Below are 26515 nucleotides of genomic sequence, written 5' to 3' on the forward strand. Positions count from 1 at the left end.
GAGGTTGCAGTTAAGCTGCTGGTGAGGCTTGACAGAGGATCCATTTCTGAGATGGCTCATGCACGTGGCTGCAAGCAAAAGGCCTCAGGTCCTGCACCTACCCACGTGAACCTCTCCTCGGACTACTCACTTGACCTCATGATATGGCAGCTGGCTTCCTCCAAAGAGACTGATATAAGAGAGGACAGAAAAGAAGTCAGGATGCCTTTTATGAACCAGTCCAGGAGTTGGCAAACTCCAGCCTGCTGGCCAAATCTGGTCACACCCATTCCTTTACATATTGTTTACAGCTGCTTTCACACTACAATGGCACGGTTGAGTAATCAATTGCAACAGAACCCATATCGCCTACAAAGCCAAGAATATTTACTCTCTGGCCCTTTTCAGCAAAAGTGTGCCAACCCCTCATCTAGCGTTGGAGGTGACAGGCCTTCCCTTCTGCCATAATCTATTCTTGAGAAGTGAGTCACTAGGTCCAACCCACCCTCAAGGGAAGGGTAAGTAAGCTCATCTCTTGAAGGGAGACGCTTCGAAACCCCCACACATCACTCTAACGGTGATGCTTCGTGTTCCTGGGTGTCAAGCTCAACTCAGGCTCCATGTCTAAAAGCCCTTGAATGTTTGGCTACTACCATTTCCCCCATCTACAGTTTCTCCAAGCAAGTGGCCACAGGTCCCTTTGGGAAAGGGCTGGGGAAATCAATCCTGTTAATGCTGTTGTGGTGTGGCAGGTTCCTTCCTCACAGAGACCCAACCTCCTCTTCATTCTCTTCCTCTGCTTCCATGTCCAGAAACCAGACACAGGGTCATAACTGCCCAGTCTTATGGTCATCCATCCTTGGTTTCTCCTGATGGCACGAGTTGGGCAGTTTCTGGATTGGTTCTTCATCTAATTTGCCCCTAGGAACACTGTATTCTCTTAACCATCTCCTAGCTCTGTAGGTTAGGTTTCCTTGGCTGCAGCCCTGTGCTCATTACAATCATCACGAGAGATGATGGACAGTGTCTATGGACAGGGTCCTATCCTCCTTCAGCCCACCCCACCCCTCCCTGTGCAATCACTGAGCCTGGTCTCTAAAAGCCCCTCCTACCACCAGCCTGGCATGAGGAGAGCCTCCCCACATGTTTAGGGGGTTCTGTGCCCCTCTCTCCAGCCCATTTCTTTTGCTTCAGTTGTAAACGATGTGTGCTCTGGTCCTGCCCCAAGAACGTATCAGGATAATCTCCTGGCCATACACACCATATCCCCTCCAGCATGCCACACTCCCAGAGCCTTTTATTCCCCTCCTCTACTCTCTGCCACAGCAAGGCTGGCCTTGCAACTTCACTTCGTGCAGTCTGTCTGCAATCTGTCTCTTCTGGGCTTCTGGGTTCCATCCTAGTAGTAAGTTGACCTCATCTCCCAGAGTCCTTGCCAGGGGGTGAAACCCTGTCTCTCAGGAGTGTGCTGCCAAATCAGTAAGCTCCTCCCCAGCCAGCCTCACTGCACCATGGCTTTTTTTTTTTTTTTTTTTTTTTTTTTTTGCTCACCACCCTCACCTATCACCACCATGCATTCTCAGCACATGCTGTTCCCTGTGCCTAGAATGCTCTTCCATCCCCCACTGACTCTCCAGTTAACTCCTCGAGCCTCAGATCCACTAAGGCCACATATCACTTCCGCACAGACACATTTCCAGTTCCCTGTGCTGCGGACTAAGTCTCAGCCCCTCCCTTGTAGCCTTTGTTGCAGTTTTTCGTCATTTGAGGGATTGGCCGGCTAATGTCCGTAGGACCTTGCCAGACTGTAGGCCCTGTGCGGGCAGGAACTCTTCATCATTGTACTCTCAGTGCCTCACAAAGCATCTGGCACATAATATGTGCTCATAAAAGGTTTGTTAAAAAGAAGAAATGAGAGGCCGGGCGCAGTGGCTCACGCCTGTAATCCCAGCACTTTGGAAGGCCGATGCGGGTGGATCACCAGGTCAGGAGATCGAGACCATCCTGGCGAACATGGTGAAACCCTGTCTCTACTAAAAATACAAAAAAAAATTAGCTGGGCGTGGTGGTGGGCGCCTGTAGTCCCAGCTACTTGGAAGGCTGAGGCCGGAGAATGGCATGAACCCAGGAGGCGGAGCTTGCAGTGAGCCGAGATTGCTCCACTGCACTCCAACCTGGGCAACAGAGCGAGACTCTGTCTCAAAAAAAAAAGAAGAAGAAGAAATGAGGCCGGGTGGGGTGGCTCATGCCTGTAATCCCCCTACTTTGGGAGACCAAGGTGGGAGGTCAGGAGATCGAGACCATCTTGGCTAACATGGTGAAACTCCATCTCTACTAAAAATACAAAAAATTAGCCAGGCGAGGTGGCGGGCGCCTGTAGTCCCAGCTACTTGGGAGGCTGAGGCAGGAGAATGGCGTGAACCCAGGAGGCGGAGCTTGCAGTGAGCCAAGATCACCACTGCACTCCAGCCTGGGCAAGAGAGCAAGACTCCATCTCAATGAAAAAAGAGAAGAAGAAGAAGAGGAAGAGGAAGAAGAAGAAGAAGAAGAGGAAGAAGAAGAAGAAAGAAGAATAATAATCAATGAACCAATCAACAGCTGAATGGCTGTTCTGGCCAAAGCACAGAAGTCACAGCTGGAGGCAGACAGCAAAAGGGAAGCTGACAGGGAGGAGGCCTCGGACTGCCTGGAGTCCTGAGCTCTCTGGGAGAAAGTGGCCTTCTGGGGCTTGTTTGCAGAGAGGCTGGAAGAGACATCTGTGCAGGGCCACCTGAGACTCACAGTAGGGCCAGGGAGGTGATTGCCATGGTGTTGGAACTCGGCAGGTGTGTGAGGAGCACGCCAAGGACTGTGGACTGAGCCCAGCACTTGGATTCAGCTCCTTCCTTCCCAGGACCCCTAGTGGGATGCCAGATGGCGGAGACCCTCCTCCCCAGAAAGAAGTGAGCAACTCCTCTCAGCCTCTCTCTTTTGTGTGTGTGTGTGTGTATGATTTACGTTTAACTTTTTTATTAAGTATAACACACGTACAGAAAATATATACGCACATATATGTGCATTCACAAAAACTAAAAATGCTCAGTAAATCATAATAAAGCAAATACCTGTTTAATCCCCACCCAGGTGAAGAAAGAGAACTGTTACCACCCCACTAACCTCTCTCATGCCTACCCCTCTATCTCCACACTAGAAATTTCTTTTCTTTTCTTTTCTTTTTTTTTTTTTTTTTTTTGAGACAGGGTCTCACTCTGTCACCCAGGCTGGAGTGCAGTGGCAGGATCTCAGCTCACTGCAAACTCCATCCCCTGGGTTCAAGTGATTCTTGTGCCTCAGCCTCCTGAGTAGCTGGATTACAGAAGTGCATCATCACACCTGGCTAATTTTCGTATTTTTAGTAGAGATGGGGTTTTGCCATGTTGGTCAGGCTGGTCTCAAACTCCTGGCCTCAAGTGATCCACCCACCTCAGCCTCCCAAAGTGCTGGGATAACAGGCTTGAGCCACCATGCCTGGCCTTCTACACTGTAAATATCTAATGTTATAGTTTAGTTCTGCCTGATTTTGAACTTAATCTAACTAGAACCATACAGTATTTTTTTCTTTCATGTCTGATTTGTGTTATTCATCTTGTTAAATGTCTCCAAATCCTTATCAACACTGTATTAACGCTTATGGAGCTAGAGGTCTTCATAATACTTGCTCATCCTCCCCGTCCATAACAAGCATAATGCAAGCTCATATTTATTGAGCACTTACTAAGTACCATGCTCTATTCTCTATTCTCACGCTTTGCATGCATTTCTGGTAGTTCATAAATTCTCATTGCTGTGTAGAATTCCATTGTCTACATACACCATAATTTAGGTATACTTTTTTTTTTTTTTGAGACGGAGTCGTGCTCTGTCGCCCAGGCTGGAGGGCAGTGGTGTGATCTCGACTCACTGCAAGCTCCGCTTCCGGGTTCACACCATTCTCCTGCCTCAGCCTACCGAGTAGCTGGGACTACAGGCGTGCGCCACCACATCTGGCTAATTTTTTGTATTTTTAGTAGAGACAGGTTTTCACTGTGTTAGCCAGGATGTTCTCAATCTCCTGACCTCGTAATCCGCCCGCCTCAGCCTCCTAAAGTGCTGGGATTACAGGCGTGATACCGGGCCTGGCCTTATGAATACATTTTACTGTTGATGGGCACTTGGGTTGTTTCCATTCTGCATATTACAAATAAAGTTACTATGAACACCCTTGACCATATCTCTTGGTGCTCATATGCATGCATTGCTATTGGCCATAAGCCTAGGATATAGGATATGAGAATCTTCATATTTGATACTTAATGTCAAAATAGTTTCCAAAGTATCTCTACCAATTTGTGCAACCCTCAACAATGTATGAGAAATTCTGTTTCTCCAACAATTTAGTCTTTTTTTGTTCTAGCCATGCTGATGGAGATGTAGAGCTAGAGCTAGCTGTCTCATTGTGGGGATTTTGTTTGTTCGTTTGTTTGCTGCTTTTGTTTTGAGACAGTGTCGCTCTGTCACCCAAGCTGGAGTGCGGTGGCACAATCTCGGCTCACTGCAGCCTCTGCCTCCCGGGTTCAAGCAATTCTCTGCCTCAGCCTCCCAAGTAGCTGGAATTACAGGCGCCCACCACCATGCCCAGTTAATTTTTGTATTTTTAGTAGATACAGGGTTTCGCCATGTTGGCCAACTCCTGCCCTCAAGTGATTCACCCTCCTCAGCCTCCCAAAGTGCTGGGATTACAGGCATGAGCCACCGCTCCCGGCCTCATTGTGGTTTTATTTTGTATTTCCTTGGTAACTGGTGAGGGTGAACAACTTTTCATCCTTCTTGGTTATTTGGGTATTATCCTTTGTAATGTGCCTGTTCAAATCTCTCAGATTTTCATAGTGGGCTGTCTAACTTTGTCTTACTGATGTATAACAGTTCATTTTTATAGCTTTATTGAGAAATTGATACAGCAAAAAAACCTGCCCATGTTTAACGTATGCAATTTGATGAGTTTGGACATATACATACACTGTGATACCATCACCACAATCAAAATAAACATTCATCACTTCAAATGTTTCCTAGTGTTCCTTCCTCTCAGCTTCTCTTGATCGTCTCCCCACTCTCTTTCTCCCACCTTCCCCCTGTGATCTCAGAGGTCCCAACATCTCTGATCTTCAGAGCTCCTGCTTGCATCTCACGTCCAGATAATAATAGTCCAACAGTCACAGGTGGTTAAGAAGAGATCCGGCCTTTGCCAGGCCCTCCCTAAAATCCTCTGGGACCATTTCTGAAGAAACTGTCCCGTTGCCAGTCTGTCCTCACATAGAAGGGCCAGGCTACCTTCTTATGGGCCTGGGCCCACCCTCAATCAAGGTTGCCCCAGGCTCTCAAAACCAGATAGTCAGTGTATACTCAATTCAGACCTGCCTCAAAAGGAATCAAGAAGGTCCCCAGGCATGCCTCTCTGCCCACAGTGAGGATGACCTCAGACATACCCATGCCAAGCAGCTGAGCCCCCACCCTGAATTCCTCCATTCCAGTGAATCCCAATCTCCACCTTCAGTGAGATAAAACACAGCTGGCAGTTCTACATCAGGGCTTACTACCCCCACCCTCTGCCTTCTAGGTTTTGTTGGGTTTCCAAATCCTTATCAACACTTATGGAGCTAAAGGTCTCCATAATACTCACCCCCTCCCCCTAATCCTTCCTCCATCCATAACAAGCATAATGCAAGCTCACGTGTATTGAGCACTTACTAAGTGCCAACTTCTATTCTCACCCTTTGCATGCATTAATTTAAACATCCAACCGTTCCAACAACCCATCTAGCAGCAACTATTACTACGCTGATGCACAGAGAGGTTAAGTGACTTCTCCAGGGTCACACAGCTTCTGATGGTGGAGCTGCAATCAGTGCCCAGATTCCCGGTCTCCCTGCACCCGGAACTGCTGCAGGGGCCTCTACCGCAAGCTCAGAGCTTGCTGCCTGGCTTCTCTTACAACATCGCTCTGCTTCCTTCTTGCGGAGACAGTCTTGTAAACCCTCCCTTTCTGCCCCGGGTGCTGGGAAACTAGAGACAATGCCGATACTCAAGCACAGCAATGGTACCAGCCCTCATGGCCACCAGGTCTGCTTCTTCCCTCGTTTTCTATTTTATCAGTAATGATAGACTGAGAAGGTAGGAGGCGACATCCTTCAAAGATGTAAAATGCTAGGCTACAGAAAACAGAGATTGTAAAAGGCAGAACTGGGCGGCAACAGATGCCACGATTACAGATGTCTCGAGGCAGCCAAGGCGGAAGAAGAAATCTGATCCATTACTATCTGCAGGAAGCAGACTGTTTGCTCTGCAGGGACAAAGCTTTCCCCTTACAATACTTTCTCATAAAATTTGCTCGCTTGGGCCTTCCTGTAAAGAACGTTGAGTGATGCGATGGATTGGCTATGTCCTGAAAAATCACTTTTGCAGCAAAAGGAAAGCATACTTCATGTGACTGTTGACCAACACAGAGGACACCATGCCAACAACCCTCAGGGATGCAGAGTCCTCCAGAAGAGAGGCCAGCATGGTCCAAGGACACACTCTCCCAGGGCAGAGGGTCTGGTCAGGACCAGAACTCGGAGTACCCAGCAGCCGGCTGGACAGCTCAGCCCTTCAAAGCCCTGCTCTGAACACCCTCTACCCACTTTTGTTTGCCAAGGAACTGGTTGCCCCTTGAGTCCAGAGACTGGTTGTCCCTTGAGAGCAGGGACATATCTTTCTATCTCTGTAACTCAGCCCCTTCTCCACCCTCAACAGCTGAGATGACTGGAAAAGGTAGGTGGGTGGATGATTGAGGTGGGTCCCTCAATCAAAAGAAGTGGCAGACTCTTCTTTTGTCCCCTAGCTTCTGTAGAAGTCATGGAGCCCTAACTGTAATTGGGCACATGGCTTCCCATGTTGCTTTCTGGCACCCCTTGCGATTGGGAGAGTCACACACCTGAGTCCTGAGCAACAAGAGGGGAGTAGAAGTGATAACCTGAACATACCCTCTCCCTGCCTTGTGCCCTCTCTCTGGCTAGAACACAGAGGAGGTGGTGGCTGGCCATCTCAGATCAAACTTGTCCATCAACCTTCAGAGCAACCAGATGAAAGAGCCTGAGGCACTGGCCCTGTGCAGCTGCTGTTCCAGCCCTGAAAGTCTCCTGCCAAGACAGTTATGTGAGAGAAGTCCAAGCTTCCATGTTGTTTAAACCACTGTTGTTTTGAGTCTCTAATGCAACAGACAAGTCTATAGATGAGCTCATGTCCCAGGAGCTACCAATGAAATGCCACTGCCTTCCTCCAGGGCCACCTGGCCGGCACCTGAGCACTGTGTCTAACTGCATGTCTTCCTGGCACAGTCTCCACTACCAACACTCCCAGAGGGAGAATAGCCCCCAACAAGGACTTAACACCATCCCTGTTTTACAGATGGGGAAACCAAAGCTCGGAGGAATGGCCAAATCTGCCTGAGGGCTCAATAGCAATGGTTGGCGGAGCCAGTCCCAAATCCAGGCCTGCCAGCTGCACAGTGTTTGCTCCCCTGAGAGGGCTGGGTCCTGTTGTTCACCTGCTCAACCAAGCAGAGACTGCTTGCCCAGTTTGCGGTAGAGGCCCTATTTGTGGGGAAATGCCTGGATAAGCCTGTCTGGAGGCCAGGCCAGCACCTAAGGTCTGCAGGACAGGCTGTGACCAGGCATCAGAGGGAAGCTCCTTTGCATTATAAAGGGAGAAACAGTGGGGATGGGGTGTTGGGGGCTGGAAGGGAGGGGGAAGGGGGGAAGGGAAGACCGGTGAGAACAATGGCAGGAGGCTGCCTTCCCCACCTCTCAGTGAGGTCCTCTTAAACATCACAAAACACTGCAGTCATGGGATTTCTGCGGAGCCAGGTGAAGACACTGAGCCTTGTGATGGGGTCCACTTGTGACCTGGCTGCCATGTGAGGGTGGCACACACGGTGGAGGGGAAGTGAGCCACACATTTGACAGATTTCAGAAGGTGCATCTGGGAATGTGAATCTAACAGGGGCCGGGCCCCACCACAACCCACTGATGTTGGAGTCAGCAACCAGCCCACAGCAGGGCTCTTGCAGGGACAGTGACCCCACGTTGCACTGAGGTGCTGCTGTGTTTTGAACCACCTCCAACATCATGGCCTACAACGGCCATCACTGTATTATGTTTCAGAGTCTGGGGAGGTCAGGGGTTTGGAACTGGGTGTGGGGTGTGACGGGTTGAAGCCTGGAGCCTCAGCTGGGAGCACTGGAATGGCTGGGGGGTGACTGGGACGGCTGGGTTGGACTCACTGCTCCAGCTTCTTCACTCCCATATCTGGACAGGACCATGGCTCAGGTAGGACTGTCAACTGAAGCACCTCCAGGGCACCTCCCCATGGCTTCTCATAGCTTGGCAGTGAGGTTCTCAGAGGGAGTGTCAGAGTGGGACACCTGAAGAACAGCATTTCGAGACACCCAGGCCAAAGCTGCCTGGCCTTTAATGACCTGCACTTAGAAGTCATGTGGCCTTCCGGTGCGGTGGCTCACGCCTGTAATCCGAGCACTTTGGGAGTCTGAGGTGGGTGGATCACTTGAAGCCAGGAGTTCAAGACCGGCCTGGCCAACATGACAAAACTCCATCTCTACTAAAAATACAAAAATTAGCTGGGCGTGGTGGCAGGCACCTGTAGTCCCAGCTACTTGGGAGGCTGAAGCAGGAGAATCGCTTGAACCTGGGAGGCAGAGGTTGCACTGAGCTGAGATCGCACCACTGCATGCCAACCTGGGTGACAGAGAGAGACTCTGTCTCAAAAAAATGGAAGAAAGGGCCAGGCGTGGTGGCTCACGCCTGTAATTCCAGTACTTTGGGAGGCCGAGACAGGCGGATCACAGCATCAGGAGATCGAGACCATCCTGGCTAACATGGTGAAACCCCGTCTCTACTAAAAATACAAAAACTTAGCCGAGTGTGGCAGCGGGCACCTGTAGTCCCAGCTGCTCGGGAGGCTGAGGCAGGAGGATGGCGTGAACCTGGAAGGTGGAGCTTGCAATGAGCCGAGATTGCGCCACTGCACTCCAGCCTGGGCAACAGAGCGAGACTCTGTTAAAAAAAAAAAAAAAAAAAGGCCGGGTGCGGTGGCTCAAGCCTGTAATCCCAGCACTTTGGGAGGCCGAGACGGGCGGATCACGAGGTCAGGAGATCAAGACCAGCCTGGCTAACACGGTGAAACCCCGTCTCTACCAAAAAAGACAAAAAAAAAAACTAGCCGGGCGTGGTGGCAGGTGCCTGTAGTCCCAGCTACTCAGGAGGCTGAGGCAGGAGAATGGCGGGAACCCGGGAGGCGGAGCTTGCAGTGAGCTGAGATCCGGCCACTGCACTCCAGCCTTGGCGACAGAGGGAGACTCCGTCTCAAAAAAAAAAAAAAAAAAAAAAAACAGAAGTCACGTGGCCTTGCATCCCCTATGCTGTATTGGTGGCAGCAGTCACAAGCCTCCCCAGTTTCAAAGGGTGGGGACATAGACCCCACTTCCGTGGAAGGAGTGTCAAAGAATGCGGGAGCTTGTTTTAAACTGCCATGCTCCATAACGCCGTAAGCGACGCCCTCTTGAGGTCTCCTCAGCCAGTTCAGGTCTATGATTTCAGGGTGTCCTAACATCAAAAAATAACTCCCCTTCCCACAGCTGATGCTTGGAATTCCCAGAGAGAGATCAAAGGCTTCGATCTGGAGGGGACTTTTATTCTAAAGCAGCTCCTCCTAACCCCTCTCCCACCACCCTTGAGAAGTACTGGGCCCTGACGCCCCTTCTGCCTCCATGTCAGTGGGCTCACCAGGCCTCTGCAGGGAGCAACTGTGGCCAAGGGAGGATGGAGCACCTGGGCCATTGTGTTTTTACCAAAAGTCCACCCTAACAGGATCCTGGGAAGAGTGAGGAGAGAAGGAGAGTCTAAGGTCCTGAAGGTCAACTCAGTCAATGTCACCATTTAGCCAGAGGCTGCTCCTCCCAGGAGCTTCTGCTTCACGACCCAACTACACTTTCCCCTCCCGCCTCGCACTGCCTTCCATCACACAGGGCTCCATCCAGCCCTGCACCTCTGGGGTTCCTCCTACTTCCTACCGCCAATCCACTGTGACCCTCCCTTTCACAGCCAATGGTCCCAAAGATCTGTTTAGAAGTAGATTCAACTCCTGTTTTATCCATCCAAGCCAGCTTTTGCTGTGTGCCTACTGCATCAGCAGTGCAGAAACAAACCATTCTAGGTGGAAAAAAAAAGTAGGAGCAAGTGGGGCACAGGAAATCAGGTGCTTGTAAAATCACGGGAGTGGGTGGTGGGTGGCAGCTGGAGAGGCAGGAGGCTCCCAGTGGGGCTGCTGAGCTCAAGGACACACCCACCCACCACCACGTTGCCATCTGTGGATCAATAATTGCTGCACTGCTGCTGCCTCCACAACTGCCGGGACACCCAGGACACTCATGACCAGACACTGGAACACAGAGTCCAAAGGCCACAGCCACTTTCTACAACCCTGCTGGTCAGCAGAAGCAGCGGCAGGAAGATGGCCTTCACCATGCCAAATCCTGCCGAGCACTGTCTATTAGAGGCGCCCAGTGTGCTCTAGCTGCAGGGAGTTTGGGAAGCGCATTTGGCTTTCTCATCTCAGCAGTCCAGAAAGACATGTAGAAGGAGGAAGTACGGATGCTGAGGGCTGGGACACTGTGCCCAGCACACATGAAGGAACCTCATCTGTGCTCCTGGAACTCCTGGGAAGGACCCTGGGAAGCTGGAACCCTCCTTTTCTTCCCAGGGTAGGGTTGTCCGAATTCTCTGTTCTCTGGGCACCATCAGAAGACCTGGTCTCTGTCACCACTGCATATGTCCTCTGGTTTATTTATCCCGCTGCTGTTTCGCCACCTCTAGAACCTTAGATTGCCCCATAAACCTCCTGGCTACTCAGCAGGCTGACACCTTCTCTGCTGCAACGTGGAAGAAATGAGTGCCACGGGCTCCCACTGCCACTGCATCCCTTAAATCTCCCGAGGACACGTTTACCAGTCATGCACATTTCTTTACTGACATGTTTGAGCAATTTCAAGGGGAATTATTCCTCTTCTGAGAGAAAACTGTTAAAGTCCCAACTGACTTGGACTTTCCCTTGAGTTTCACATAAAAATGTACCTAAAGATCCCGGACCTTCCCAAGGAAGTGACTCCCTACCCACAGTATCCCCACTCCAGCTGCTCTCGGGGTCCCCCTATCCCCAGCAACTCCCTCCTTCTCTCCCTGCCCATCAGGAAACCACCCTGCTCCCAGCCTCCTTCCCCTTCACCTTCCTTCATCACCAGCGTCAGATCTGAGTCCTGCGGTCCTAAATAGCACCCTAGGCCTCAGCAAGGGGAGGGTGGAAGAAGAAGAAGAGGCAAGTCCTTGCTGCCAGCCCTCAGCAGCACCGTGGGAGGGGGCTTGGAGGGAGAAGTGGTTGGGGTCCTCGGGCCACAGTGAACTGAATCCTGGCATTTGGTTCCTTCTCAGGACCCCCCACTAGAGGGCGCGACAGTCCCGCCAGTTCCTTCCCAGGTGGCTCCAGCTGTGACGGACATCAGAGCACCTCCCCGGGACTAGAAGTTCAGACTAATGAGATTGAGAAAAGAGCATTTCCACATTTGCAAGGAGCCTGTGCTGCTCCAGAGGTCCCCATTGTTCTGTCCAGAATCCTTTATTGCTTCCTGGTCCCCAGGGCCTGCTGGAACCAGAATGCGAGAAGGGCTCTGCGTGGTTGGCTTTCCTGGACTCACAGCTTCCCTGTGAAGAACCTAGCAGGCTCTGCAACACCCTGGCCACCCTTTCAGAGTGCTTGAGAGCTTATACGGGGTATGTTTAAGCTGAGACAGGTCCCCAGCCACCCACAGCACGGGTAAGGGAGCATGGGCAGGGGACCCTCGGGGGAAGGGTTCCAGGCCATAGGCCCAGCCTCTGCCAGGGCCCTGAGGTTGGTGAGGACAGCATGCTCAGAGGAGATGGAGGCCAGTGCAGCTGGAGCTGGGGGGACAGCAGGTGTGGGGGGATGGTGGGTGGGGACCACCACCTCCCCAAACTTCTCCATTAAGTAGCTGTGGGCAGAGACTGTTCCTCCCTGAGGCTGGAGGAGGGAAAGAATAGGGGTGCCTCTCAGATTTTCACCCACTCCTACATGAGGGGGTTGCTGCTGCCTCCCAGCTAACCACCTCTGGGAAAGTCGACAGATCCTCCCCAGCAACCGGCCACTCCTCCTTTTCTTCCTAGCCAACTGTCAGAGGCGTGTGAACCACAGCAACTCCATCTTGAATAGGGGCTGGGTAAAATGAGGCTGAGAGCTACTGGGCTGCATACCCAGATGGTTAAGGCATTCTGAGTCACAGGATGAGATAGGAGATCAGTACAAGATACAAGTTGTTCAAGATCTTGATTATAAAACAGGTTGCAGTAAAGGAGCTGGTCAAAACCCACCAAAACCACGACATCCTCACAGCTATACTGCCACGAGCTCCATGACGGTTTACAAATGCCATGGCAACAACAGGAATTTACCCTGTATGGTCTAAAAAGGGGAGGCATGAATAATCCACCCCTTGTTTAGCACATAGTCAAGAAATAACCATAAAAATGGGCAACCATCAGCCCTCGGGGCTGCTCTGCCTGTGGAGTAGCCATTTTTTATTCCTTTACTTTCCTAATAAACTTGCCCTCACTTTACTGTATGGATTCACCTTGAATTCTTTCTTGTGCAAGATCCTGGAACCCTCTCTTGGGTTCTGGATTGGTGCAATCTTGGCTCATTGCAACCTCCATCTCCTGGGTTCAAGCTATTCTCCTGCCTCAGTCTCCCGAGTAGCTGGGACTACAGGCACGTGACACCACTCCCGGCTAAATTTTGTATCTTTAGTAGAGACGGGGTTTCACTATGTTGGCCAGGCTAGTTTCAAACTCCTGACCTCAGGTGATCCACCACCTCAGCCTCCCAAAGTGCTGGGATTACAGGTGTGAGCTACCAAGCCTGGTCCCTTTTAATTAATTCAAATGTAAGTAGCTACACCAGTTAGGAGGCTGTGAAGGTGGTCCAGGTGAGGGAGGGTAGGGGCCTGAAGCTGGTGGCAAAGAAATGGGGAGGGCATGGACCCTGGGATTGTCAGGGCACTGGCTTTTTTTTTTTTTTTTTTTTTTAGGCGGAGTCTCGCTCTGTTGCCCAGGCTGGAGTGCAGTGGCCAGATCTCAGCTCACTGCCAGCTCCGCCTCCTGGGTTTACGCCATTCTCCTGCCTCAGCCTCCCGAGTAGCTGGGACTACAGGCGCCCGCCACCTCGCCCGGCTAGTTTTTTGTATTTTTAGTAGAGACGGGGTTTCACCATGTTAGCCAGGATGGTCTCGATCTCCTGACCTCGTGATCCACCCGTCTCGGCCTCCCAAAGTGCTGGGATTACAGGCTTGAGCCACTGCGCCCGGCCGGGCACTGGCTTTTTAATATTTAACTTAACCACTCAGCCGGTACTGAAACAGTTGTTATGGAGGCCTGCGCTCGTGAGAACTGGCATGCCACAAGTGAGCAGAGCCAGGAAATCATGGAGATCCACTGAAAAAGGGAAGGAAGGCTCAGGGCCTCGGAGGTCTCCTGGGGGTCTGGCTGGGGCAACAGGGTGCTTGTGTATCATCACTAAGAACAGGAACCCATGATGAATCAGCTTGGAGATGACAAGTGCAGTTTTGAACACATGGAAACTGAGAGGCCTCAGGACATCCCAGTGGAAGCATCTGATAGGCTGTTCTGTGTATGGCTCTGATACTCAGGAGGGAACTGAAACTGAAGACAGCTCTGTCAGTCATCAGAGGTCAGAAACTGGCAGCCCATAGGCCAGCTTCAGGTCACAGATGGAGGTTTAGACTGGCTGACACTATTGATTTCTTATGGAGCCTATTTTTTTTTTTTTAAGATGAAGCCTCGCTCTATCGTTCAGAGTGGAGTGCAGTGGCACAATCCAGTTCACTGCAACCTCCACCTCCTGGGTTCAAGTGATTCTCCTGCCTCAGCCTCCCGAGGTGCTGGGACTACAGGTGCGTGCCACCATGCACGGCTAATTTTTGTATTTTTTTTAGTAGAGATGGGGTCTCACCATGTTGGCCAGGCTGGTCCTGAACTTCCGACCTCAGGTGATCCACCCGCGTTGGCCTCCCAAAGTGCTGGGATTACAGGCATGAGCCACTGCGCCCAGCCTAATTTTTGTATTTTTAGTAGAGACAGGGTTTCACCATGTTGGCCAGGCTGGTCTCAAACTCCTGACCTCAAGTGATCTGTCCACCTCAACCTCCTAAAGTGCTGGGATTACAGGCGTGAGCCACAGAGCCCGGCCAGAGGCTACATTTTTAGATTAGCAGAATTTATGTAAAAATCTGGATTTCCATCTCCTCTTGAAAACTGAGAAGATCTGACAACATTGGGCCTGAATTTCCTCATGCGACAGTCATCTAGAGTTGCCTAGCAGCCCCTCCTCAGGCCGACACCCAGCCAGCAGACACCACTAGTGGGCAGCGTATTTGCCCACTCCAAGTAGATGTGGCGAAAGAGACTTGCCACCCCTGTAATCCCAGGGCTTTGGGAGGCCAAGGCAGGAGGATGGCTTGAGGCCAGGAGCTTGAGACCAGCATGGACAATACAGCAAGACCCCATCCCTACAAAAACTGTTGTTGCCCAGGCATGTTGGTGTTCATTTCTAGCCCCAGCTATTTGGGAGGCTGAGGCAGGAGGATCACCTGAGCCCAGGAGGTTGAGGCTGGGACAAGCTATGATTGCACTGCTGCACTCTAGCCTGGGCAACATAAAAAAACTCCCATCTCTACAAACAATTTTTTTTTTTTAATAGCTGGGCACGGTAGCATGTACCTGTAGACCCAGGTACTCAAGAGGCTGAGGTGGGAGGCTCACCCAAGCCCAGGTCTCCAAGGTTGCAGTAAGCTATGATTGTGACACTGTACTCCAGCCTGGGTCACAGAGCCAGACTGTCTCTAAAAACAAATTTTAAAAATGTAAAAAAAGACACTTACAACAACCCCCACACACATAGTCACAGGCCCCTTTATGGTGTGACTTTGGGCACTCCTCTCAGCAAAAGGTGCAGTCTACTTAGCATGAAGTACAGCAAATGGAAAAACTTAAAAAAAAAAAAAAAAAAAAAAGGCCGGGAGCGGTGGCTCACACCTGTAATCCCAGCACTTTGGGAGGCCGAGGCGGACGGATCATGAGGTCAGGAGATCGAGACCATCCTGACGAACACCGTGAAACCCCGTCTCTACTAAAAATACAAAAAAATTAGCCGGACGTGGTGGCGGGTGCCTGTAGTCCCAGCTACTCGGGAGGCTGAGGCAGGAGAATGGCGTAAACCCAGGAGGCAGAGCTTGCAGTGAGCCGAGATCGCGCCACTACACTCCAGCCTGGGTGACAGAGCGAGACTCCGTCTCAAAAAAAAAAAAAAAAAAGAAGCGCAGGTGGGAGGAGGCCAAGCGCAGTGGCTCATGCCTATAATCCTAGCACTTTGGGAGACCAAGGAGAGTGGATCATTTGAGCCCAGGAGTTCAAGAACAGCCTGGGCAACATAGTGACACCCCATCTCTACAAAAAAAAATTTAAAATTAGGTGGGTGTGATGGCACATGCCTGTAGTCCCAGCTACTCCAGAGGCTGAGGCAGGAGGATTGCTTGAACCCAGAAGGCGGAGGTTTCAGTGAGCCAAGATCCCCAGCACCATGTGAAGACACTCAAGCTAGACTTTAAAATGAGAGACCCAGAGGAGAGACAGAAGCTCCACTAAGTCCAGAGAACACCTGCACTGACTGACAACAGAGGGTGCAAGGACAGCAAAGAGCGCTACAGAGCCAAGAGGTGAGAGCACTGCAGGAGGGAGGAGCAGTCAACGGTCAGCCGCAAGTGCCTTTGGAGGCCAAGCCATAGCTTGACCAACATCCCAGGGCATACAAAGGCACAGGTTACCTGGATGTGCGTGGAAGAGTTTCCCTCTTTGAGTGAGCCTTAACCCAACAAGAACAAAGCTTTGTGTTGGCTGGGCACGGTGGCTCTGGCCTATAATCCCAGAACTTTGGAAGGCCGAGGCAGGCAGATCACCTGAGGTCAGGAGATCGAGACCAGCCTGGCAAGCATGATGAAACCCTGTCTCTACTAAAAAGACACACCAAAAAAATTAGCTGGCCGTGGCAGTGCACGCCTGTAGTCCTAGCTACTCGGGAGGCTGAAGCAGGAGAATCATTTGAACTTGGGAGGCAGAGGTTTCAGTGAACTGAGATTGTGCCACTGCACTCCAGCCTGGGTGACAGAGCAAGACGCCGTCTCAAAAAAAAAAAAAAAAAAAAAAAAAAAAAAAAAAAAAATTTTCAAAAAGCTTTGTGGGAATTGTTCAAGTTAGATTTTTCTTTCTTTTTTTTTTTTTTTTTTTTTTGGAGATGGAGTCTTGCTCTGTTGCCCAGGCTGGAGTGCAGTGGTGCAATCTCAGCTCACTGCAACTTCTGCCTTCCAAGTTCAAGCAATTCTCGTGCCTCAGCCTCCTGAGTAGCTGGGATTACAGGCGCCCACCACCATGCCCAGCTAATTCTTGTATTTTTAATAGAGACAGGGTTTCACCATGTTGGCCAGGCTGTTCTCGAACTCCTGACCTCAGGTGATCCACCTGCCTCAGTCTCCCAAAGTACTAGGATTACAGGTGTGAGCCACCGCACCCTACCCAGCCAGATTTTTCCAAAAGGGTTGCTTTTGTTGAATGATAATCCAGTTGAATAAAGAATCTGTCCATTTCCATTATGTTAGTCCAGCAATAGAGCCAACATGACAATCTTCAGCCATAACCACAGAAGCCAGCATTACAACTCAGAAGCTAAAGTTCCAAATGTATAACATGATAAAAACATACCAAGACAAGCTTGATTAATTTAATAAAACATTACCAGTCTCTTGGCCAATACAGCCAACTTCCCAGCAGAAACAGCAAGTCAGGCCTTTAGGCTCCCTGGGCTTGGCCCGGAATCCCCATACCTCAGCCAATGGCCCAGGCTACTGACCCCGGCCTCTGGGTCAGTTCATTTTAGACAACAGGGTTGCTGGGCTGCCACAGAGATCAGCAAACAAAATAGTTCACCTGCAAGGAACAGGCCTTCCTTGTGATAACTATGCTGCAGGAAAACCAGCCAAGTTGCTGGAACCACAGACTACAACAAAGTTTGGGTAAGATAGTTGTGGCAAAAATGAAATTCTGGGGCCACATTTCCGTCCTGTGTGAAATTATTGAACATCCTTGGCCATCACTCCCTGTAGAGGTTTGTTTCATGTAAGTTGTAGTTCCAAACTGTGTGGGGTTTTTTGTTTGTTGCTTGTTGTTGTTGTTGTTGTTGAGACGGGGTCTTGCTCTGTCACCAGGCTGGAGTGCAGTGGTGAGATCTCAGCTCACTACAACCTCTGCCTCCTGGGTTCAAGCGAGTCTCCTGCCCTAACCTCTCGAGTAGCTGGGACTACAGGTGTGCTCCACCACGCCCGGCTAATCTTTTTTTGGTTTTTTTTTGTATTTTAGTAGAGACGGGGTTTCACCATTTTGGCCAGGATGGTCTCGATCTTCTGACCTCATGATCTGCCCGCCTCAACATCCCAAAGTGTTGGGATTACAGGCATGAGCCACCATGCCCAGCCCAAAATGTGTATTCTCTAAATCACTCTTTAAAAGAGTTTTTAAAAAACTACTTTACTAAAAAAAATTAAATTTAAGTTTAGTAACATGGCATTACGATCCTTGGAAATAAAATTAATTTTAGACTGTTGTCCTGACAAAGCAAAGGAAATGCATCTGAAGTGGCATGGTTTTGTTTTGTGTGTTTTTTTTGTTTTGTTTTGTTTTGTTTTTTGTTTTCTAAAATTTTTGTACTCTTCCAAAGGGAAGGTTTTAGAATGTTTCCCAAAGCATGTCTGTTGGAATGGTGGTCCCATGAGATGCTCCTTTAAAAAAAAGAAGGAGGTGGCCGGGCGCGGTGGCTCAAGCCTGTAATCCCAGCACTTTGGGAGGCCGAGACGGGCGAATCACGAGTTCAGGAGATCGAGACCATCCTGGCTAACACGGTGAAACCCCGTCTCTACTAAAATACAAAAAAAATTAGCCGGGCGAGGTGGCGGGCGCCTGTACTCCCAGCTACTCGGGAGGCTGAGGCAGGAGAATGGTGTGAACCCGGGAGGCGGGGCTTGCAGTGAGCTGAGATCCGGCCACTGCACTCCAGCCTGGGCAACAGAGCCAGACTCCGTCTCAAAAAAAAAAAAAAAAAAAAGAAGGAGGTAAAAGATTTGGCCAAATCTGCTTTGAAATCCTCTCTCCCTGTTTTAGATTCATCCCGCTACTCTTTAAAGAACTACAATAAAGAAGCCTGTTTATCTTTGCTTAATACAAACTCCTCAAGTTATTAGCCACCCTTTTTTCAAGTAACACCCACAAAAGTCCCTTGGTGCTAGGGGACCTGGGAACCCACTGAAAGAAACACCACCTTGGTCTCTCGGGGAGGAGAAGTGGGACATAACTCCCTGCTTTCTGACAAATGGTTTTGAAATATTCATCATTTCTCTAAAATGACAAAGGATGAAATATTGTTTCTACTTTTAATTCATTTCCCCTACAATTCTTGTAACATTTAGTTTGTAACAAAGACATTTTAAACAAAAAGATACATTCAAAATTGGGAACCAGCGGGCAGCAAAGCTTCCATTCACCAGCCACCTGTGCATTTGAAGTGGTTGAGTCTGCTCCCAATGTGCTCATAGCCTCTGGAACGCCCTCGCAGGTACAAGAGCATGCCGTTCAAATTTTCAACCAGTTACATGGCCATGTCCCTCTCCATCCCGCCTGCACACTGGGAGAAAATGCAAATCCATGAAGAGTGGTATTTAAAGAATTGACAGCCTTGAAAACATTTTGGAATTATTTGATTTCCTCACAAAACTTCATTATTGCTAAATCCAAAAGATGAGCCTGACAATATCTGTAAGTCTACCAACTGTTCTCCTTAAACCTTGCTGTTAACACTTCCCTAAATCTTCTGTTCACGCCAGCAGCATATCATATGACCAACTCTAATGTGCCTCCGTTAGATTCTAGGACATTTCTGGGAGTTTATACATTTTTGTTTGAGAAAGTTAAGGAGCTATCATACATTTACAGTTCCCCCCTCCTCCCCACTCTATGATCAAAGGAAAAATTTAAGGGGCAGTGCCCCTTGTTCCATAACATATTTCTCCATGGTCCTCCATGTGCAGTGCAAAACAGCAGAAATCCCCATCCTAACGGAGTTGGCATTTGAGCAGATGGCTTGGGCAAGGAAGTTCCCAGTTAATATAGTGGCTCTTATCATGCAAACCAGTCCAAGAAGGAGACACAGCCACCTTGAGCCAGATTGTTTTGCAAGGAATGGGTTCAAAGTCAAGAAAAGAGGAGAGTTCACCACATAGACTGTCAACTTCAACAAAGAGTAGCTCTCATAGGGGTGAATGGCAGAGGCTCAGGCTGAGGACAGCTCCCTGAATGGCCACCTGAAACCTGAAACCGTGGAGCAAAAACATCAGGGAACTCTATATGGTGGAAAGGAGATAGCCAGATGTGGCAGCGCACATCTGTAGTCCCAGCTACTGGGGAGGCTGAAATAGGAGGATCACTTGAGCCCAGGAGTTTGAGATTAGAATGAGCTGTGATTGCGCCACTGCACTCCAGCCTGGTGAAAGAGTAATACCCTGTTTTAATAAGAACAAAATAACAAAAATAAAAACAAGAAAGGAGAGAGGTGGCTAAGCTTCATCACCTTTGTGGGTTTGGAACCCTTACTTGATCCTTCACTAAAGTACATCTTGGGCGTCCAGTGAGGTTCTGTGTGTATTGGGAGGATGGTGAGGATGGGAGCCAGGCATGGGACCTGTATTCAAGAAGAAGCTGCCCCACACACTGGCCATCTATGGATTTCCAGCCAACAAGCATTTGCGGCCATCTGTGGATTTCCAACAACAACTGAGAACTCAAGAGACAGGCTGCCCGGTCTTTCCTCTCTCCCAGAGCATGAAGAGGCCTCCATCCTTTCAGGTTGATGCTCTGGTTTGGGTAGAGCACACTCTTTCTGAGTGGCTTCCTAAGAAAATGTGCAAGACAAGTCCATTTTCTGGCTCTCCATGGAAGACCCACTTCACCTGCAGCCTCTCTGTGTTCTCATCGGTGCTCCCTTGCTCACTCACTGCAGCTCCCTGGACTTCCCCGGGGTTCCCCGACCACAGCAGGCATGCTTCTTTCTCTGGGTCTCAGCACTTGTTCCATGACCTGGAGTGCTTCCACCCTGCCCCTCCCCACTCTCCCTATTGCCCACTCTCATTCAGGTCTTCGCGCAAATAACACTTTCTTGGCCGGATGCAGTGGCTCATGCCTGTAATCCCAACACTTTGGGAGGCCAAGGCGGGCAGGTCACTTGAGTTCAGGAGTTTGAGACCAGCCTGACTCAGCCTGACCAACATGGTGAAACCCCGTCTCTACAAGAAATATAAAAAATTAGCCAGGTGTGGTGGTCACACACCTGTAATCCCAGCTACTCAGGAGGCTGAGGCAGGAGAATCACTTGAACCCGGGAGGTGGAGGTTGTCGTGAGCCAAGATCATGCCACCACACTCCAGCCTGGGCAACAGAGCAAGACTCTGTCTCAAAAATAAATAAATAAATACATAAACAAACAAACACTTTCTTGGCGACACTTTCCCTGATAATTCCGTTTAAAATTCCAGCCTTTCCCCTGCTCTCTCCATGCACCGTCCCTGCTTTGCTTTGTTCCATAGGTTGAACTGTGTCCCCCCGCAAAAAGATGTGCTAACGTCCTAACCCTGAGCACTTCAGGATGTGACCTTATCTGGAAGTAGGATCATTGCAGATGTAATTAGTTAAATTAAGATGAGGTCATACTGGACTGGGGTGGGCCCCCAAATCCAAGAGGACTGGTGTCTTCATAAGAAATTTGGAGACAGAGACATGGGAAGAACACCATATGATGGGACAGAGCTGGGCTGTGCAGCTGCAAGCCAAGGGACGCCAGATATTTCCGGCCACCACCAGTGGTCACCACAGGAAGCGAGGCGGAGGCAAGGAAGGATTCTCCTGCAGGTTTTTGTTTGTTTGTTTGTTGATTTTTTTGAAGGCAGGGGTCTTGCTCTGTTGCCCAGGTTGGAGTGCATGGCACAATTATGGCTCACTGCAGCTTCAACCTTCCAGGCTCAAGTGAGTCTCTTGTCTCAGCCTCCAGAGTAGCTGGCATGCACCACCATGCCCGGCTAATTTTTTAATGTTTTTGTAGAGATGGGGGAGGGGGTCTCACTATGTTGCCCAGGTTGGTCTTCAACTCCTGGACTCAAGTGATCCTCCTACCTCAACCTACCAAAGTGCTGGGATTACAGGTGTAAGCCACCATACCCGACCCCCCTACAGGTTTCAGAGGGAGCATGGCCCTGCCAGCACCTGGATTTCCTACTTCTGGCCTCCAGAACTATCAGAGAATAAATGTCTGCTGTTTCAAGCCATCCAATTTGTGGTATTTGTTATGGCAGCCCCAGGAGTTAATACACCATCTGACAGGCTCTATTTTTAAATTGTGTGGTTTATCATCTGTCTCACCTCACAAGAAAGCAGGCAGCACAGGGGCAGGGAATTCCACCAGTTTCGTTCCCTTGGTGCCTAGAGCAGTGCCTGGCACGCAGTACAAGCTTTACAAGCAGTGGCGGCTGGATGAGGGGTGAATGGTTGGAGCCTAGCACTCTTCCACGGCCACTGAAGACTCGGTGCCTGGCAGAAGGGTGGGCACAGCATCCTCAATGGCCCAGAAGACTAGAGATGGTGGAGCATGTGAGGGACAGTAGTGAGAGATGCAGGAGCAGTGACTCAAGAGGGCAGCAGTTTAGGGGCCACAAGAAGACGCCATCCTATGAGCAGTGGACACCACATTGAGAGAGTGTGAAACAGGGATCGGATAGTGTGGCCAGACAGAACGCTCCTCTGCTAAACACGACTCTGACAACAGTGTGGAGGATGGGTGGGCTGAGAAGCCCCAAGGGACACAGGGACCAGGTGCAAGGCGAGGTGGCGGCCGGGGACATGAAACGAAGCTTTCCATCAGGCAGAAGGGACCATATTTGGTGACGCACTGGCTGTGGAGGGGAATCAGGGACAGCTGCTGGGGTGGAGAAACCATCCTCTAAGATGCAGAACCTGCCAGGGAGATGGCTCCCGAGGGAAGAACCTGGCTGTGGGTGTGCTCTGGCACCTTCCACAGTCCTTCTCTGTCCGCACTAGCCTCTTGGTGTCCCCTCAGACACACCAGGCTCATTCCCACCCCGGTAACTTCCCGCCCCTCTGGCAGGAACACTGTGCCCCAGATCTTCCCTGGCTGGAGTCACCTCACGGGTCAGGTCTCAGCTCAAGTGTCACCTCCTTGGAGAGGCTTTCCCTGGCCACCTTCATGAAAGTCCCCCACAGGTCTCCACCCCGTCACCCTGCTGTCTTTCCATTGCAGCACAGTCACTCTCTGCAGGCACCTCATGCATTTGCTCACAGGTGCACGGAAGGGCCCTTCCCACCAGCAAGTACGTGAGCTCTCTCTCCCGTGTACAACACGGTCTCCAGTGCCTGGGACAGTAGCTGCTCAAAAATATCTGTAGAATGGGTGGCAAGATTAACGTGGCCTTCAGGGGCCAGGTTAGGCTGGGGCTGCTGATTTCAGAGCCATGGGCAGAGAGGTGGCAATTTCCATGCAGGGGAAGGGCAGGGAGCCCAGGGGAAGATCTAGGAGACAGCCTGGAGGAACTTGGTTTTGAGAGAGGAAAGAGGAAACCTTGGTACAAGACTCTCAAGGAGAGAGGGTAGATGCCCCAAGGGCAGGCCTAGGAACTGAGGGAGCCTGGATTCAACCTGGCAGGCGCTCCAGAGCCCCAGTGTCCAGACACTAAGCTGCCCTTCATCTTGTTTGAGTGTTGCCAAGTGGGTATGATCACTATCTCATTTTCCTAAGGATGAAGAGGATTTAACTCACACAGCAAGTGGCAGACCCAGGGGGAAGCCCCAGCAGTGTTCTTCTGGAGCCCACAGTCTCATCCTCTCCTGTTGATGGCACCGATCTTCTTCGGGAACTGCCACAGGAGGAGGAGAGCTGCGAGAAGGGGCCAGCCACAGCAGACGTGGCCGGGAGAGCAGCCTCTGGAGCAACCACCCAGGGGATCTGAAGACCTGGCCGTCAGCTTAGCTGGGGTGGAGGCCAGGATGAAGAGGATGGAGACATAAACAGGAGGCAAGGAAGTGGGGACGGCAAGCGTGGGTAACTCTTTGGAGAAGTTTGGCTGTAAAGACAAGTGAGACATAGGATAGTAACCGGAGGCGGCAGTGGGTGCAAAGAGCGCTATTTTAAGGTGGCAGAAACCGGAGTGTGCTTGGACGCGACAGCCAACAGAGGAGCAACTGAAGAATTGAGTTGAGGAGGAAGCAGGGCGGCTCAGCACCGGGGTGGAGGGGCTGCAGAGGCGGAGGCCCAGCCCTCCTCTGCCCACTTATTTTCCGTGGGAAGTAGGAGGAGGAGAGGGCATCTGAGCAGAGTTGGGAGGTGGGAGGGTCAGGTTTGAAAGAGCGGGGAAGGCTTGCAGTCATGCAGCAGGGGAGACAGCTGGCTGCAGCGAGGGCCAGGCAGCGGGACCCAGTGACCATTCTCAGTGCCATCAGTCTGCTCAAGGGTGTGATACTCTTTGGGGGCACCCAGCAGCCTGGGTAAAAGTCCAAAGGATAGAGAGTTGCAGTCATCCAGGGATGAGGTTTCACCGGGACGGTTCTGTGGATGGAGTGAAGTTAGGACATGGGCAAGAGAGTGACTGAGGTAATGCACCAGGCAATCTACACTGGAAGTGGGGCAGCTGGGAAGGGGCTGAGGGTCAGGGAGGAAGCAGAGGTAAAAGAGGTCAAGGGACCAGAGTGACAATGTGGGAGTGAGCAGGTTGAAAGAGTAGAAGGCGTGGCCATAAAGCACAGCCTCTCAAGGAGGGATCTCAGAGGGGCCACAGCTCTGAGCCGGGGCAGGTGAACACCCAGAGGAGTGGTGGGTGTGGGCATGCGGCTGCAGCCTTGGCCTCTTGGCAGGACTCACAGAAGCCTCAAGGAAGTCAGCTGCGGCTGGGAAGGGCAGCCTGGCAGCTGTGGAGCAGGATGAAGATCCTTTTTGTGTGTTTGTTTTATTTTTTTATTGTCTTATTATGCCTAGGTGAGACAAGTGCCTGGGAAAGCATTCACACAGCATGAAGGAGTATATTCTAGTAAGTCTGTTCCTCACCCTGCAGTGGGCTTGCAGACCAGAGGCAACTGCACCACCATCTTCCTCTGTGTGGAGCGTTTTTCAGAGCCTGAGGGGTAGTGCCGGGAGCAGCTCAGCTGGGCGGAAGGCTTCCCCACTTCTTCCTTCCAAGGTTCCAGGCTTCAGGTCCCCTCCCAGCACCCCAGAACTGCTCAGGGTACGGAGGCCCCTGTCCAACCCCTCAGTTTCCGAAATCCTCTCTTCCTCAACTGCCAAGAGAGTCCACTCCTCGAGCTCCCTCCCTTATCCCTGAGCACTCCTTGTCTGCCCCTGCCTTTATGTGGTGGTCCACTAGGGCTGCATCTTCCATCCCCTGCCTCCTCGCCTCATTCTGATGCATTCCTGCAGCTTCACTTTCCACCTCCAGCAGCATCAGGGCTCAGAACTCTCTGCTGAATTCCAGTCCTATACACTCATTGTCCACCTGACAGCTCCCCTCCAACTCAAGGAGCCACAGCTGAGTTCGTCTGCTGCCCGTCTGCCCATGGCCCCATCGGCAGCGGACATGAGTTATCTCATGGCCACCCAGCATCTGTTCACCCCAGGATGGAACAGGCCCAGATTTGGTGCACAGACAGCCCGCTCTGCTTTGGACCCTGCAGTCTGTGGTGTTCCCTCCACCTCTACCCCAACCCAAGTACAGCATGTTACCAAAGTCTAGAACATTCCATACTTTCAGCGTAGTACTGTTTCAGGGTTAGCACAAACAGGCCCAACAGCAGCAAACCCCGGGGTTTGGCCCAAGTGACATGGGAGAAGACCTCCGTTTTTCCTGATAGGTTTGAACCTGAGAGGCTTCAAGCCAACGCCCTGCCTCACGTGGAGGCCGGGAACACACACCATCAACACTCGCAGTGCATTTTCTTGGTGTCAGGTATGTGCCAAGCACCCTACATGTGTGGATCTCACTTTATCCTAACAAAACATGGCACCAGCTAGGCCCTATTTTTTCCCAACCTAAAGAGGAGGGAATTGAGCCACAGAGAGGTTCAGGGCCTTGTCAGGCCATGCAGCTAATAACTACGGTGCCAGAATTCAAATCCAGACCACGTGACTCCAGAGTCCTTGCTTTCAACCACCAGGCTCTACTGCCAGAAGCCGACACAGGCAAGCAGAGCTATAGGAAGAGGGGAAACTGAGGCCTGCTCCCACCATGGAGCCCTGAATCATGCTGGGCCTGCGTCCAGAACCACCCCTAGACTTTTCAGTTACATGGGCCAATATACTCCCTTCTGCCTGAACCAAATATAGTTTGGGTTTTCTATAAATTCAGACCAAAAAAGTTCTAACTGATAACACATCCTCTCAGTGGGTGGCACCATCGCACACACAGTATTCAAGCTAGAAACCAGAACATCGTCCTCCCCTCCTCTCTCTCCCTCATCCCTCACATCCAACCAGTGACCACAGCTGGTGTCCCAGGCCTGTCCCTCTTCTTACCTCTGGTCCAGGCGACTATCATCATTTTTTTCTGGGTTTTGACAACAGCCTCCTTGCCTCCTTTCTACTTCTAGCCACCACAAACTTACCGCCAAGTTCTTTAAGATCCAGATCTTAACATGTCACTTCCCGCATGAAACCCTCCAGACACCTCACTGCTCCTGGGGTAAGCTCCAACTCCTGCCCAGGCTGGCCCTACCCACCACCCTGGTCACACCTCCCTCACCCACCCTGCCCCAGCCCCCCTGCTTCTGAAGCTTGCTGCTTCACACCTCCAAATCTCTGCCTGAAATGCTCTTGCCCCCTTCTTGCCCAGGCGAATGCCCAGTGGTGATGCCACCTCCTCTGTGAGTTGTGCTTTGCTCATCCCAGCAGAGCTCTCACTCTCTGCTCTCGGCTCTGTCACTCTGGGCTCTTTTCATTGTCTATTTTAACTTCAGTTTTGTAAGCACCACTCTTTACTGGACTGTGAGCTCTTCAGGGGCAGGGTTTCTGTCTTGTTTTTTTTGTGTGTGTGTGTGGGTTTTTTTGTTGTTGTTTTGAGATGGAGTCTTGCTCTGTTACCCAGGCTGGAGTTCAGTGGCAGGATCTCAGCTCACTGCAACCTCTGCCTCCTGGATTCAAGCAATTCTCCCCATTATAGGCACGCACCACCACA

General features: G+C 50.9%; 1 long non-coding RNA gene across 1 annotated transcript; it reads right to left on the reverse strand.

Annotated features, from left to right (window-relative positions):
- Positions 1-18656: 18656 nt before the first annotated feature.
- LOC139356557 (uncharacterized) lies at positions 18657-26030 on the reverse strand. Its single transcript, XR_011608561.1, has 3 exons — positions 25947-26030; positions 23116-23212; positions 18657-18921 (listed from the first exon to the last, which is right to left on the reverse strand). It is a non-coding gene; the product is annotated as an uncharacterized lncRNA (long non-coding RNA).
- Positions 26031-26515: the final 485 nt, after the last annotated feature.

The sequence above is a fragment of the Macaca nemestrina genome, chromosome 10 (genome assembly GCF_043159975.1).
Source record: "Macaca nemestrina isolate mMacNem1 chromosome 10, mMacNem.hap1, whole genome shotgun sequence".
NCBI classification, from domain to species: Eukaryota; Metazoa; Chordata; class Mammalia; order Primates; family Cercopithecidae; genus Macaca; species Macaca nemestrina.